Raw genomic sequence first — 13,886 nt, 5'->3', positions numbered from 1 at the left:
AAAGCTGGACAATGAGGAGGAGTTGTGGCTAAAAGAAATCGTTCCAAATAATCAACCCATCCCTACTATTCCAACCACTTGCCATGCTAAGTGGGAAATCCGTATGGAAGAACAGGAATTTCTAAAGTGGAGATCGGCACTAGATGACCATTGTCTTTTCTTCGACGGGGCCTCTAAAGGCAATCCAGGAGCTGCGGGTGGAGGTGGAGTGCTGCTGAAACCCGATGGGTCTACTTTTCTCAAGTACCATTGGGGTCTGGGAATCGAATCAAATAATAGAGCTGAGGCTCTAGCTTTGTGGCAGGGGCTGACTCTGGCTCTAAAACGGAACATTCAAACATTGACGGTCTTCGGAGACTCTCGGCTCATCATTCAAGCAATGAATTCTCCTTCGAATCAGTGGCAGATTCATTTAGGCCGAATTCTAAAGAAAATAAGACCCATGCTGGCTAAGTTTCAGAAAATCTCCTTCTACCACATTATGAGGCAGCTTAATTCTCAAGCTGATTTTGAAGCCAACCTTGGAGCTGCCAGAAGCCAAAGAACCCTATCAGTCAATTTGGAAGATTCTCTCTGCATCATCCCATAATCGGATTAACCAGTAATTCTGTTTTAACACAGAAAACCCAGAAATTTGCTTGCTGGAAATGGTGTTTCACAGCAACACAGTTATTTTATCAGTTGCTGAAACTGGTGTTTCAGCAACGCCGCTCGTGGTGTTTCAGCAACGCAAAATTTTGACGTCAGGCTCTGTACATTCAATCGGACAGCTGCCCATTTTGCACGGCTCTTTCTGCTCCAGGGGGAATTGCTTTGACAAAATACTCAAGCTGATTTTGAAGCCAACCTTGGAGCTGCCAGAAGCCAAAGAACCCTATCAGTCAATTTGGAAGATTCTCTCTGCATCATCCCATAATCGGATTAACCAGTAATTCTGTTTTAACACAGAAAACCCAGAAATTTGCTTGCTGGAAATGGTGTTTCAGCAACACAGTTATTTTATCAGTTGCTGAAACTGGTGTTTCAGCAACGCCGATCGTGGTGTTTCAGCAATGCAAAATTTTGACGTCAGGCTCTGTACATTCAATCGGACAGCTGCCCATTTCGCACGGCTCTTTCTGCTCCAGGGGAATTGCTTTGACAAAAATCAAGGCGTTGGAAGGTTAGAATGAAGACTAGAGATGGAAAACGATTTTCATACTCCCAAGTGGAAATAGCTCATATCCGATTAGCTCCTCTGGCAACAGAGTTAGAGGAAGGCTCCAGAAAGGCATACTCAGGTTGTCAGAATCAGCTGGTAACATCAAGGTAAAGAACCATCCGGCAGAGATACAGCGTTGCTTCTCCAAAAGACGACCCTGAATCAAAGATTGATCATGGATTCGTGGACCTCATGAACTCAGAGAGAAATGAAATAGAGAAACTCAATCCAATGTAAATGCAAGCGGCAGCTGTTTTGCCGCCTTTTAAATAAAAATCTAACCGTTAAAGTCAAAAAAAAAAAAAGCATACATAGAGGCCAATATCTCTTAGAGAGTCAAAATTCTTATTGCTCAGTTAAGGACTAATTCTCATCAACTCTGTTGAGAAATAGGGCGCCAGAAAGGCCAAAGGAAATGTGGGAGGAAAGGGTATGCATTTTTTGTTATTCCAGAAAAGTGGAAACAGAAAAACATTTCATTTTAGAATGTGAGGCCTTCAAAGACAACAGGGAAAGTTAAGCAAATATGCTAGCTCTTGGGATAATCTATTTAGTGAGGGGTTTGTCAAGAAACTGGGAGCATTTATTGTGAAACTTCAAATAAAAAGGGTCGAATACATCAAGTAGATGAAGAAGCAATCTGTCCCATAGGCTATCTTTAGCCTCGTGGACGTTAAAATAATTTCTTTCTTTCTTTCTTCTATAAGTGTTTTTGACATGTAGCACCGCAACCTTCATGGAATTCTATGGGAAATGCGATGTTTAAAGTTTTCTAAATCCCATCCTAAATCAAAACAAGAAAAGACATCGGGAAGAAATCATATCCATGACAAATCAGTTGGATAAAGCAAAGAAAAGGGAAGACATTTTGTCAAGTCAACTTGAACAAAGACATGAGGACTTGAACAAACTTGAAGAAAAAATTGGTCAATGCAAAAACAGGTCTCCTCCCTTAAATCTCAGTTGGAAGAAGCAAAGAAACAAGTACAAGGATATGAAAAGATGATGGAAGTATTGGCCCTTCTAAAAGGACAAGTAGATGAAACAAAAAGGGACAAAAATGACATAGCATGCCAACTAAAAGAAAAAGATGAAGAAGTCTTAAGATTGAAATTAGATGTCTCTTCTCTCAAGGCCTAAACATGTGAAGCAATAAGGATTAAGGAATAAATGGAGAACCATCTAGCAAAGAACGATGAAGAATGCAAGATGATGAAAGAAGAAATCAATCCCTTAAGAAAAGAAGCTGATCAACAGAAAAAAAGAGTCTAAAGAGCTCTCAAACCCTAGATGGCATCCTAAGTTATCAAAGAACCCCCCTGATAAATCAAGTCTTGGTTATTCAGGAGAACCCTCAAGCAAAAATGATGCAAAATGCATCAAACAACAAGGATGTGGAGAAGGTTGAAAGAGATGATGATCCCCTCAGTTCCAACAAAGGCAAGATTAATAAAGATAATCTTAAAGGAACCCCTACTCCAAGATGGTATACAAAAGGTTTCAATGATGCAAGAGGCAATGGATATCATCAAAGGATCTTGAAACAAAGGGAATTTAGAAGTACATCAAGGTATGCATCATACTCCATTTTTTTGTTATTGCTATTATTGTGCAAATTTTGGGCATATGGCAAAGGAATGGATGGCATACAACAAGGACAAATATAATGGTCCCCATCAGTCTCCCAGAAGCAACTTTGCAAGAAGAAATTATGCCTCCTCATTTATGTACAAAATTGAATGCTACGAATGTCATAATATTGGTCATATGGCTTGTGGTTGTAACTTGAATTAGGCTCCTAAACAAGCTAAAAACATAACAACCAAGCATGAAAAGAAGTTTAAACAAGTTTGGAGAAGGAAGCAAGTTGAACCACAAGGAGATCGTGTGGAATGTGTCTTGAATACTCTAAACATCAATTCATGTTGTTGATCTAATGAGTACATCGTTGGCAAATATGATAGTTCAAGTTTTGATGATAAAATTCTGCAAAAACCATTCATAATGTTAGGGGAAGATTGTGACAATTTGACTACTCTTACAAGATGCTTCCTTAATAAGCCTTGGGAAACCCTTGACATGTCACACATGGGAAACCATGTTATGAGACACATAGATGTATCTCTTGATGGATCATCTCTCGAAAACTTATAAAATCTTGTTGGGCAAATTGGTCTCTCTTGCATAAAGACATCATCTACTTCATTCCTTTCCATGCATGCAAAACTTAGGGGGGGTAACTCCATTGAAGAAATGCATGATATTATATCTTCACTGCAAATCCATTGTTGAAGATGCCTTCCACTTGATCACAAGGCAACAGTCTTTCTTATCTTGGGATCCATAAAAACAAGAGAAAGAGGAGTTTATGCAGACAGGGGGAGCAACATAACAAGAAGAAACATAATGACATGGGAAGTACTTGCTAGAAATATTTGTCATGAAAAGCACCCCATTTGCCATTGATGTAAAAGGGGGAGAGAATGCTGAAAGGGGGACAGTATTGCCATCAATGACAAAGGGGGGGTTGTTGGAGAAAGTTTTCATTGATGTCAATACGTTGGAGCATTATTGAAGATAACAAAACCCTATCCTAAAGTGCAAACCATAACCCTAGCATAAGTCCTAGGTACCATAACCTTGTTGAAGTTCTATTAAGAATGTTCATGCTTCCCTAGGCCCACTGAAATGATGAAACACTTCAAAGCTAGCGTTATTGGAAAGCCCTAACATCCTTGTTCTTGTTCCTTATTTAATGAAGTTGCCCTTGCATACCCTAATCCCATGCACATAAAATCCTAAAGGTTGTCATAAATCTCTAAACCCTTGACTATTCAAAATGCTAAACCTTACTATCATAAAAGAAAAATAATTTTTTGACCTTAGACACATTACATTGCAATGATTCTTGCTTCAACTTGCAGAAGGTATCAAGCCCTTTCCAACAAGTATTTGTACGCCCTCTAACTCCTTGTCGTTAGAAAGATATGAATTTTTAAAGGTAAAAAATTAATGTGTCTAGTCGATCCAAGCATATAATTATACAAGTTGACTCCAATGAAAAGACATGTTGGTTCGATACACCCCAACAACTATAAATACCACAACGTCTCCTCCAATTGAGCTTAGAAAAATCGGTCAAGAAGAGTTCAATTAAGAAGGACGAAGCCTCTTAGTAATTCTGTATTTTTCGTGGAATAAAGGGACTGTTTTAGCTCTGTTTTAGTCTCATTGCGGGTCTAAGTTATTGTAGAAGAAGGTTGCATAGTGTGAGTAAAGTTTTGGGCCTGTTTTATGGTGTAATTGTGGGTAAACAACCTTTGTTTTGCGAGCCGCATGGTTCTGGTTCATTACAGAAGGGCAAAGTCTGTAATAACAACCTAGAAGGAGGTTGAGTACAATAAAAAGGTAAGGCTAAAAGGGAAGCAGGATAGTGCAAAAATTGAAAGAGTTTTAAGGTTGAATTGAGGGTTGTTGCAGTGGCACAGGAAACCCTAACCAGTGAGTTGCAAAACTCAGAATCTAGGGCATAAAACATAGTTACAATGCAGGCAAAAAAGGAAGATTGATACCCCAAATTTGAAGAAGATTTGTGTTGAGAATTGTGAAGAAATGTTTCGGGAGTTTAGTGGAATCTCAAATTTGAAGAAAAGCACTGAAGAATTCAAATTTGTGGGCCTGTGATATTTATTCACACATATGGCACCTTGACAGTTGGTTGGCGGTTTTAACATTGTTTGAAAGCATATTTTTAAGCATTCTTTGAAGTAAAGTATAGAAAGACTTCAATCTTCAAGCTCTCATTAAGAACAAAACGTTGGTTACCGTTCAAAGTTTATCTAGTTTTGGAAGTAGATCACAATCTTTAGAGCATACCCTTGACTATTTAAGACATCAATTCGAATTTGTGAATCTTGTGGAAAATTTTTGGAACAACCTATAAAGGATATTTTGTTGGGAGCAATCATTGGAGAATTCCTTGGAAGACCTACTACAGACCTTGAAGACATATTATAGACCATGAAGAATCTTTGAAGGAGACTTGAAAGCAGTTTTGTGGAGATTTTGGAGCACATTGAAGATAATACTTAAACCCTTGTTGAAGCATCATTTGGATCAATTTATGAAGCAACTTGAAGAGCAGTCTTGTGGGCCATGTGTAAAAGATTTTTGAATAGTTTAAAGAACATTTGTAGAAGTAGATTGTGAAGACATTTACGAAGACACTAGTTGACCTTGTAATTCATGATTGAAGTCCTCATGATGTGACCATGAAGAATATTGTTTGGGTGCCATGAAGAGCTATGGAGACACCTTATGAGAATCATAAAGTTGTCATTGATGAAAGAAGTATTCTCAAAGATTAATTGAGAACGATATTAAAGATTGTTAAGGCTTGTTGCAGAAGGTATTGAGGAAGCCTTGAAGAACCATTGTACTTGTCTTTAAAAATTGAAGCAGAGGGTTGGAGACCTAGAGGATAGGAGTCCTTAAGAAGATCAAGTTGAAGCATGTGCCATTGGAGAAGGTTAGAGCCCTAGTCGTTCGAACCTCATAAAAACAAGGTTAGAGGCTTGTGAAGTTAGGGTTGGAACCCTAGAGTTTGTAACCTCATAAAGACCAAGTTGGAGCTTGGCATCATACAGGTCAGAGCCTAGTTTGATTGAAGATTGGTGTTTTCATCTAGGGTTGGAGCCCTAAACATTATTGTACTTGACTTATTGTAAAAAAGAGGATTGGAGTCCTCATCATTTCAGATTAATAAAATCATTTAATATATATTTTTCATTTTGTTTTCTATTTATAAGTTTTCTAAAATTGGTAAAGTAACAATTGTAAAAGAAATATTGATTCACCCCACCCCTCCCCTCTCAGTATTTCCAACACATACAAATCTCTGAAGAGGACTCCACCTATTAGATTTTAACGACTGATGAGCATAATTAGGCTGCTATTAGGATTGAAGAAGGCATTTTCGGTATTCAGAAAGATGTCATTGTCAATTCCTTCGATATAGTCCAGTGTCGGAGCAAGAGGAATGGGAATGGCAACAGAGGAGGTGGAACTAGAGTAGAGTGACACTCTTCTAGAGGTGGAAAGAGAGACACTCTTCCAGGAAAAACAATCTAATTTCGTTAATCATTTTCTCATTAAGTTCATTTTTGTGCTAGTTTTGAACTTCTAGGTTCTAAGTTTTGTAAATATGGGAACCATGATAATATAAAAGTCCTTTTAGAAGAAAAAAAATAAATTTAAGCAAAATGGGTAGCACATCTCACCTGTGGTGACTGCAATTACATAAAAAAAAATGGAATAGGAGTTATCTTCTAAAGTAGACAATCTTGAATTCACCAACCAATTTCTAGGTCGTGCCTGTGAAATCCCAAGCACATCGTCTGTGATCTCAGGCTTGGGCTTGCGAATAAAACTATCAATCCTTGAATGCTTCAAATCACTGTCCAAGTCCCCATAATTTTCCATTTTGGGGTAAAAGCAACACCAATGGCATTGATTTTGGCCAAAGATTTGATAGATTATAGGCACATCCAATCCATCAGATTGATTAAAAGAAGGCGGCATAAAAGCGACATTACTCCATGATTATTCTATAGGAATTAATATTTCCTTACACTCTAGTTGAAGAGAATTAGGCTGCTATTATGATTGAAGAAGCCATTTTTGGTATTCAAAAAGATGTCATTGTCAGTTCCTTCAGTACAGTCTAGTGTCGGAGCAAGAGGAATGGGAATGGCAATAGAGGAGGTGAAGCTAGAGTAGAGTGATGCTCTTCTAGAGGTGGATAGAGAAACACTCTTCCAGGAAAAATAATCTAATTTCATTAATCATTTTCTCGTTAAGTTGATTTTTGTGTTAGTTTTGAACTTATAGGTTCCAAGTTTTGTAGATATGGGAACCATGATAATATAAAAGTCCTTTTAGAAGAAAAAAAAATTAAGCAAAATGGGTAGCACATCTCACCTGTGGTGGTTGCAAATACATAATTTTTTTGTTGGAATAGGGGTTATCTTCTAAAGTAGACAAACTTGAATTCACCAACCAGTTTCTAGGTCATGCTTGTGAAATCCTAAGAACACCGTCTGTGATCTCACGCTTGGGCTTGCAAATAAAACTATCAATCCTTGAATGCTTCAAATCATCGTCCAAGTCCCCATAATTTTCCCTTTTCGGGTAAAAGGAACACCGATGGCATTGATTTTGGCCAAATATTCATTTCTTTTGAAATTACGAATGTGAAGAATATGTCAGTGCTCTTGATATCCGGTAACCATTTTTCCAGCAGCTTGCCTTCTAAGATAGGGTTGGTGGTTAATATTTTTTCAAAGATAGGGATGGTGGCTAATATTTTTTCAAAGATAGGGATGGTGGCTAATCTTTTTGTAATTGATGGTAGCAACAGTCATTTCACAGGTCCTCTTTTGTCCACTTTCGATTCATTGACAAATTATGTAAGTTGTATCTTTTCCAGAATGAGTTCTCTAGTAGCCTTCTTACTGACATATTGTCATGGAATGAGCTTGCAGACCTAAATCTATCAAAGAACACCTGGGAAATTTGTTAATAAACCACTCCTTAGACAAGTAAGGATAGACACCCACAAGTACATACACTGGAAAGTTTGGCTGTCAAGAAATAAAGCTTTGCAATGAAGGATTGATTTCTTCTGAAATTAGGAATGCCAAGAATATGTCAGCACTCTTGATATCCGGTAACCGTTTTTCTGGCAGCTTGCCTTCTGAGATAGGGCTAGTGGCTAATATTTTTGTAATTGATGGTAGCAACAATCATTTCACAGGTCCTCTTCCGGCCACTTGCGGTTCGCTGAACAAATTGTGTAAGTTGTATCTTTTCCAGAATCAGTTCTCTGGTAGCCTTCTTACTGACATACTGTCATGGAATGAGCTTGCAGACCTAAATCTATCAAATAACAGATTCTCGGGCCCTATTCCTAGAGAGCTAGGGGAGCTGCCAATTCTTACATATATGGATCTTTTTGTTAATGCCTTGACAGGAGAAATCCCTCCTCAATTGGGCAATTTGAAGCTTAATAGGTTCAATCTTTCGGATAATCAGCTAACTGGAATTGTTCCTTCTGCTTTCAGTCTCAGTTTTTACAAGTCAAGTTTAATGGGCAATCCTGGGCTTTGCAGCAACGATGGTCTTAAAGGGTTTAAATCTTGTTCTGACATGGAGGATAGCAGGAGAAAAAAAGTGTAACAGTTGGGCATGGCTGCTCCCAGCACTGTTTGGTTTGGCTGGGGTCATTTTTGTGTTAGGAATGGCCTTGTTTTATAGACAATATTGTCAATACAATAAAGCTAAAGTTAAAGATTTGTGGCGAAGCAATAAGTCTCCCTAGATGTTGACCACGTTTCATTGATTAGGTTTCAAAGAATATGGAATTTTGGATTGCATAGATGAGGAAAATGTGATTGGAAGTGGTGGATCAGGAAAAGTGTACAAGGACAGACCGAGAATGGAGAAATTGTGGCCACGAAGAGGTTGTGGAACAGTGGAAACGCTGAAGGCTCCACCTCCTGCAATGTTGAAAATGCAGCGAGAAATTCCTAATTTATTTTTTTTCCCTTGAATTAAATTGGGAGAAAAATTGTAATTCCACATCATAAGACAACTTATACGAGTTAACTAAGTTAATTTGACTTAGTTGGTTCAGTTAATTCGAGTTGAGAGTCTAACTAGAGTCATGTAGAGTGTCTCCTACATTATAGGAGCCCTGGTTGAGTTTATTTTGAGTTGTAATTAATTAATTCAGTCTAACTGAGTTAAAGTCAGTTAAACTAGTTCCAACTATTAGAGGAACTAGTGGGAGGTCTAGTAGTGTGGTGTTGCCTGCAGTCGAGTGTGGTGTTGCCTGAAGTGCAATGTGGTGCTGCTTGAAGTGATCAACCAGTAAACTGATGATTCACTCATAAATAACTCATGCATGTCAGATCTAAGAAAGACCCAGTTGAGATTGGAGTTCAAGGACATTGTACTATTAGTTGTATAATCATCTGAATTGTATAAGTGGTGCATGCAGTCAAAGGAAGGCCTATGAGGATTGCACAATTCATATTGAGGAATTTCCCTAATTAATAGGGAGTTAATTCCTTAAGGAACAATGCAATGAAATAGGGACTTGGGCAAGTAGGAAATTGGCTAAGTTTTGGCCAGAGTCAGCCTAGGAAGCAGTGAGACAGATAGAGATAGTGCATACATTGCTTGCCGGGCTTAAACAAAGCATTGTAATCTTCTCATATTTTTTTACTAATGAAATATACAGATAGCAAATGTTTTTAGTTGTGGCTTTCCCCAGGAAATCATTGTGTAATGTGTTGATTGAATTCTTTCTCTTGTATGCTTCGTGATTTCTTGATCGATTAATTGTTTCCGCTGATGAGTAGAGTAGATTCAAGTCTATTGTTTTAGTAAATTACAATTAGCAGTTTGAATCTACAAGGAATTTCTACATGGTATCAAAGCTAGATTTGTAGAAATTTCTACATGGTATTGGAGCTGAAATCACAATAGAAGAGAAGAATTCGAAGTTGTCCTTGCAGATTGATGGAGCTCTAGTTCAGGGCAGATCCAAAAGACCCTATGTGCAAACTTCTTAATGGAGCTAGAAGGCTGCTAGTGGGAAGATCAATGAGCCAATGTTTAGTGACACAAAAAGGAGTTGTGATCATTGATATTGGTAGATTGAGGAGCAGAGAGATTTCCCATAGGGAGATCGAGACTCAGAGGGAGTCTAGTTTCAGAGGGAGCAACCCTATGGAAGCTAGTACTTTAGGATATGGGGAGATCATACTCATTATTGTAGTAGTTGCAACAGTAGTGCGAAAACAACAACAAAGCAATATCAACAGTAGTATGAGTAGATCAAATTTTGCCATGCATGCAACCATACCTCCAAGAGTGAGGTGGGGCAATGTAGATCCTTAGTCCAAGGGTTGCAAAAATTTGGGCAGGGTCCATTGAGGTGTTTTTTTTGTCTCATGGATCATTACCTTGCTACGTGGGCCCACAATATTTAGTAGCAGGAGGATCAATGTCAAATACTAAGGAGTGCATAGCAGTGTTGATAGCAAAGTAGGAGGCTTAATAACAGAGTCAACAATAGCAAAATTTTCCCAGTAGACAAGGATCAATGTAAGTCAGATACTGAGGAGTGCATGGCAAAGTTGACAGTAGAGCAGGAGGCTCAGTAGCAGAGTCAATAGCAACACAGTTTTCCCAATAGACAATTGCAGACACAGTTGATTCAGTTTGTTGTTTTTGGATGCTTTTCAGTTGAAGATGTCGCAGTACCAACAACAACAGTGAGAAGTGTTGCATGCAATACATTCCAAAGGTGTTAGATAGAGGTAGATGTTAATTCCTTTCGTGCTGAGAGAGAGTGTTGAAAATGCAACAAGAAATTCCTAATTTAATTGTTTTCCCTTGAATTAAATTAGGAGAAAATTTATAATTCCACATCACAAGACAACTTGTACGAGTTAATTGAGTTAATTTGACTTAGTTGGTTTAGTTAATTCGAGTTGAGAATCGAACTATAGTCATGTAGAGTGTCTCCTACATTATAGGAGCCCTCGTTGAGTTTATTTTGAGTTGTAATTAATTAATTCAGTATAATTGAGTTAAATTTAGTTAAACTAGTTCCAACTATTGAAGGAACTAATGGGAGGTCTAATAGTGTGGTGTTGCTTGCAGCCAAGTGTGGTGTTGCTTGCAGCCAAGTGTGGTGTTGCCTGCAGTGCAATGTGGTGCTACTTGAAGTGCAGTGTGGTGCTGCCTGAAGTGATCAACCAGTAAACTGATGATTCACTCATAAATAACTCATGCATGTCAGATATGAGAAAGACCTAGATTAGATTGGAGTTCAGGGACACTTTACTATCATTTATATGACCATCCAAATTGTACAGGTGGTGCATGCAGTCAGAGGAAGGCCTATGAGGATTGCGCAATTCATATTGAGGAATTTCCCTAATTAATAGGGGGTCAATTCCTTGAGGAACAATGCAAAGAAATAAGGACTTGGGAAAGTAGGAAATTGGCTAAGTGTTGGCCAGATTCAGACTAGGAAGTAGTGAGACAGATAGAGATAGTGTAGAGGTTGCTCGGGCTGAGCAAAGCATTGTAATATTCTCAAATTTTTTTACTAATGCAATATACAAATAGCAGGGTTTTTAGCTGTGGCTTTCCCTAGGAAATCATTGTGTAATGTGTTGATAGAATTCTTTCTCTTGCATGCTTCGTGATTTCTCGATTGATTAATTATTTCCCCTGATGAGTAGAGAAGATTCAAGTCTTTTGTTTTGTAAATTACAATTAGCAGTTTGAATCTACAATGAATTTCTACATGCAATGATAATGGATTCAAGGTAGAAGTTGAAACTTTGGAAATATTAGGCATAAAAACATAGTGAAACTCTGGTGTTGTTGTGTCGATGATTCTAATATTTTGGTATACAAGTACATGCCTAATGGAAGTTTGGGGGATCTCCTTCATGGCCCCAAAGATGGTGACCTTAATTGGCCTACACGTTACAAATTTAGAAATAACTCTTTTAATGAGAAACTGTTTTGACAGTTCTTGGGTGTCGAAAAAATAGTCGTCATTTCCCAATTAGGAGAAGACTGAAAACTTTCTAGATGAACTATTTAAGGCTTAAGAAATTTACTTCATGGTCTGTAACAAGGTACTAGACAAGTTGCAATCCAATGTTAAAGGCTATTGAATTTTCGGTCAAATTTAATAAGTTGCAATCCAATGTTAAAGGCTATTGAATTTTCTGTCAAATTTAATGTTTCTCGCTTTGCAAAATTGAAAGCATCACAGGGATTACAATTTTTGAGGGTTGAATTATGCAACATACCTTTCATGTCCCAACCTTAGTTTGTGAAGTTTGAAGTGCGAAGTTTGTGACTGAAATCTTCATTTCTCTGATGTATGATTTCCTCTACCCTGAATTGTGGCAGAAAACCTTTGAAAGGCCTCCAGTGCTCTTCCATCATTAGTCCACTTAGTCTAATGTCTCTCACCCAAGTACTCCATCTAGTGAATGCGTTGAGAGAGTCTCCACGACAACCATGGTTTTGGTGGCTTGGAGCCGAGTTGGCATTGATGATAGGAAGAAATTCTGAGGATTTGAAAGAAAGCTTTTATACTATGGATCTGTTTCATTGGGGATCAACTTTCTCATAATACAGGGTATGTTGGGTACATACCCTCCATATGGGTATTGTCCAAATTTCAAAGCAACAAGTTGCCCTCATGCCACCCAGATTATTGTAGTTAAGATCCCTACTAGATCTTCCTTTGTCTCCAACTTTGCCTCTAAGATGCATTTATTTTATCGCAATGCCCTTTGTTTATTGTTTCATTTGGAAAATATTTTCTTTAAGGGAATTTGGAGCATATTGACCACTTCCTTTTCCCTTAGGAATCAAGATACGGCAAGGAAAATATTTTTCTGTTTTCTGCAGTTTAGGCCTGTTGTACAAGGGATTTAAAATGGATGATATAAAAATGCTAGAGTTAAAAATTGTTAATTTTCATTTAGGCAACTAAAATTATTGTCAAATGAAGACCTATTTGTGAGGGATCCAACAAGACATTACAATGTGCTCCTCAATAGAATAAATGTCCATTTTTTCAAACTAAAGTAGCATCTCATATCAAAGGATTTGAATGTGCCTTCTATCAATATTAGATCCCATCGGATTCATCAGGTATTCATGGAGAATGGAATATGAAAGTAAAGTCATGTTTTTACTGTCTCAAATTAAACCACATACCTTGCAATCCAATGTTAAAGGCTATTGAATTTTCTGTCAAATTTAATGTTTCTTGCTTTGAAAAACTGAAAGCATCAGAGGGATTACAATTTTTTAGGGTTGAATTATGTAGCATACATTTCATGTCTCAGCCTCAATTTCACCGAATAGGTTTAAAAGAATATGGAATTATGGATTGCATAGACGAGGAAAATGTGATTGGATGTGGTGGATCAGGAAAAGTGTACAAGGCCACACTCAGGAATGGAGAAATTGTGGCCATCAAGAGGTTGTGGAATAGTGGAAACGTTGAAGGCTCCACTCCTGCAATGATAATGGATTCAAGGCAGAAGTTGAAACTTTGGGAAAGATTAGGCATAAAAACATAGTGAAACTATGGTGTTGTTGTGTCAATGATGATTCTAATATTTTGGTATACGAGTATATGCCTAATGAAAATTTGGGGGATTTCCTTCGTGGCCCCAGATTTGGTGACCTTAATTGGAGTTGGAGAGCTCAGGGTTTGGCTTATTTGCATCATGACTGTGTACCTCCTATCATCCATCGCGATGTGAAGTCCAACAATATTCTACTAGATGCTAATTTTGGTGCTCGTGTGGCTGATTTTGGACTTGCCTAAGTCCTTCGAAGTTGTGAGAAGGGAATCGATTTCGTGTCCACAATTGTTGGATCCTATGGTTATATAGCTCTAGGTACATAGACAAATACATATGCACAACTTTCTTTCCAATATAGACACAATTTTAATTGAAAATCAAATTTGTTGACCTTGTCTGACCCGTGTCCAAAAATCATAAATTGGTTTTAATAACTCTAGAATTGATCCGGATTTAAACAGGAACGCAACAAATTACAGAGATAA

The sequence above is a fragment of the Pinus tabuliformis genome, chromosome 8 (genome assembly GCF_031772625.1).
Source record: "Pinus tabuliformis cultivar Carrire ecotype Pingquan chromosome 8, CPIR1, whole genome shotgun sequence".
Taxonomy (NCBI): Eukaryota; Viridiplantae; Streptophyta; class Pinopsida; order Pinales; family Pinaceae; genus Pinus; species Pinus tabuliformis.
The sequence above is the reverse complement of the archived record's forward strand: the minus strand, read 5'-3'. Positions refer to the sequence as shown.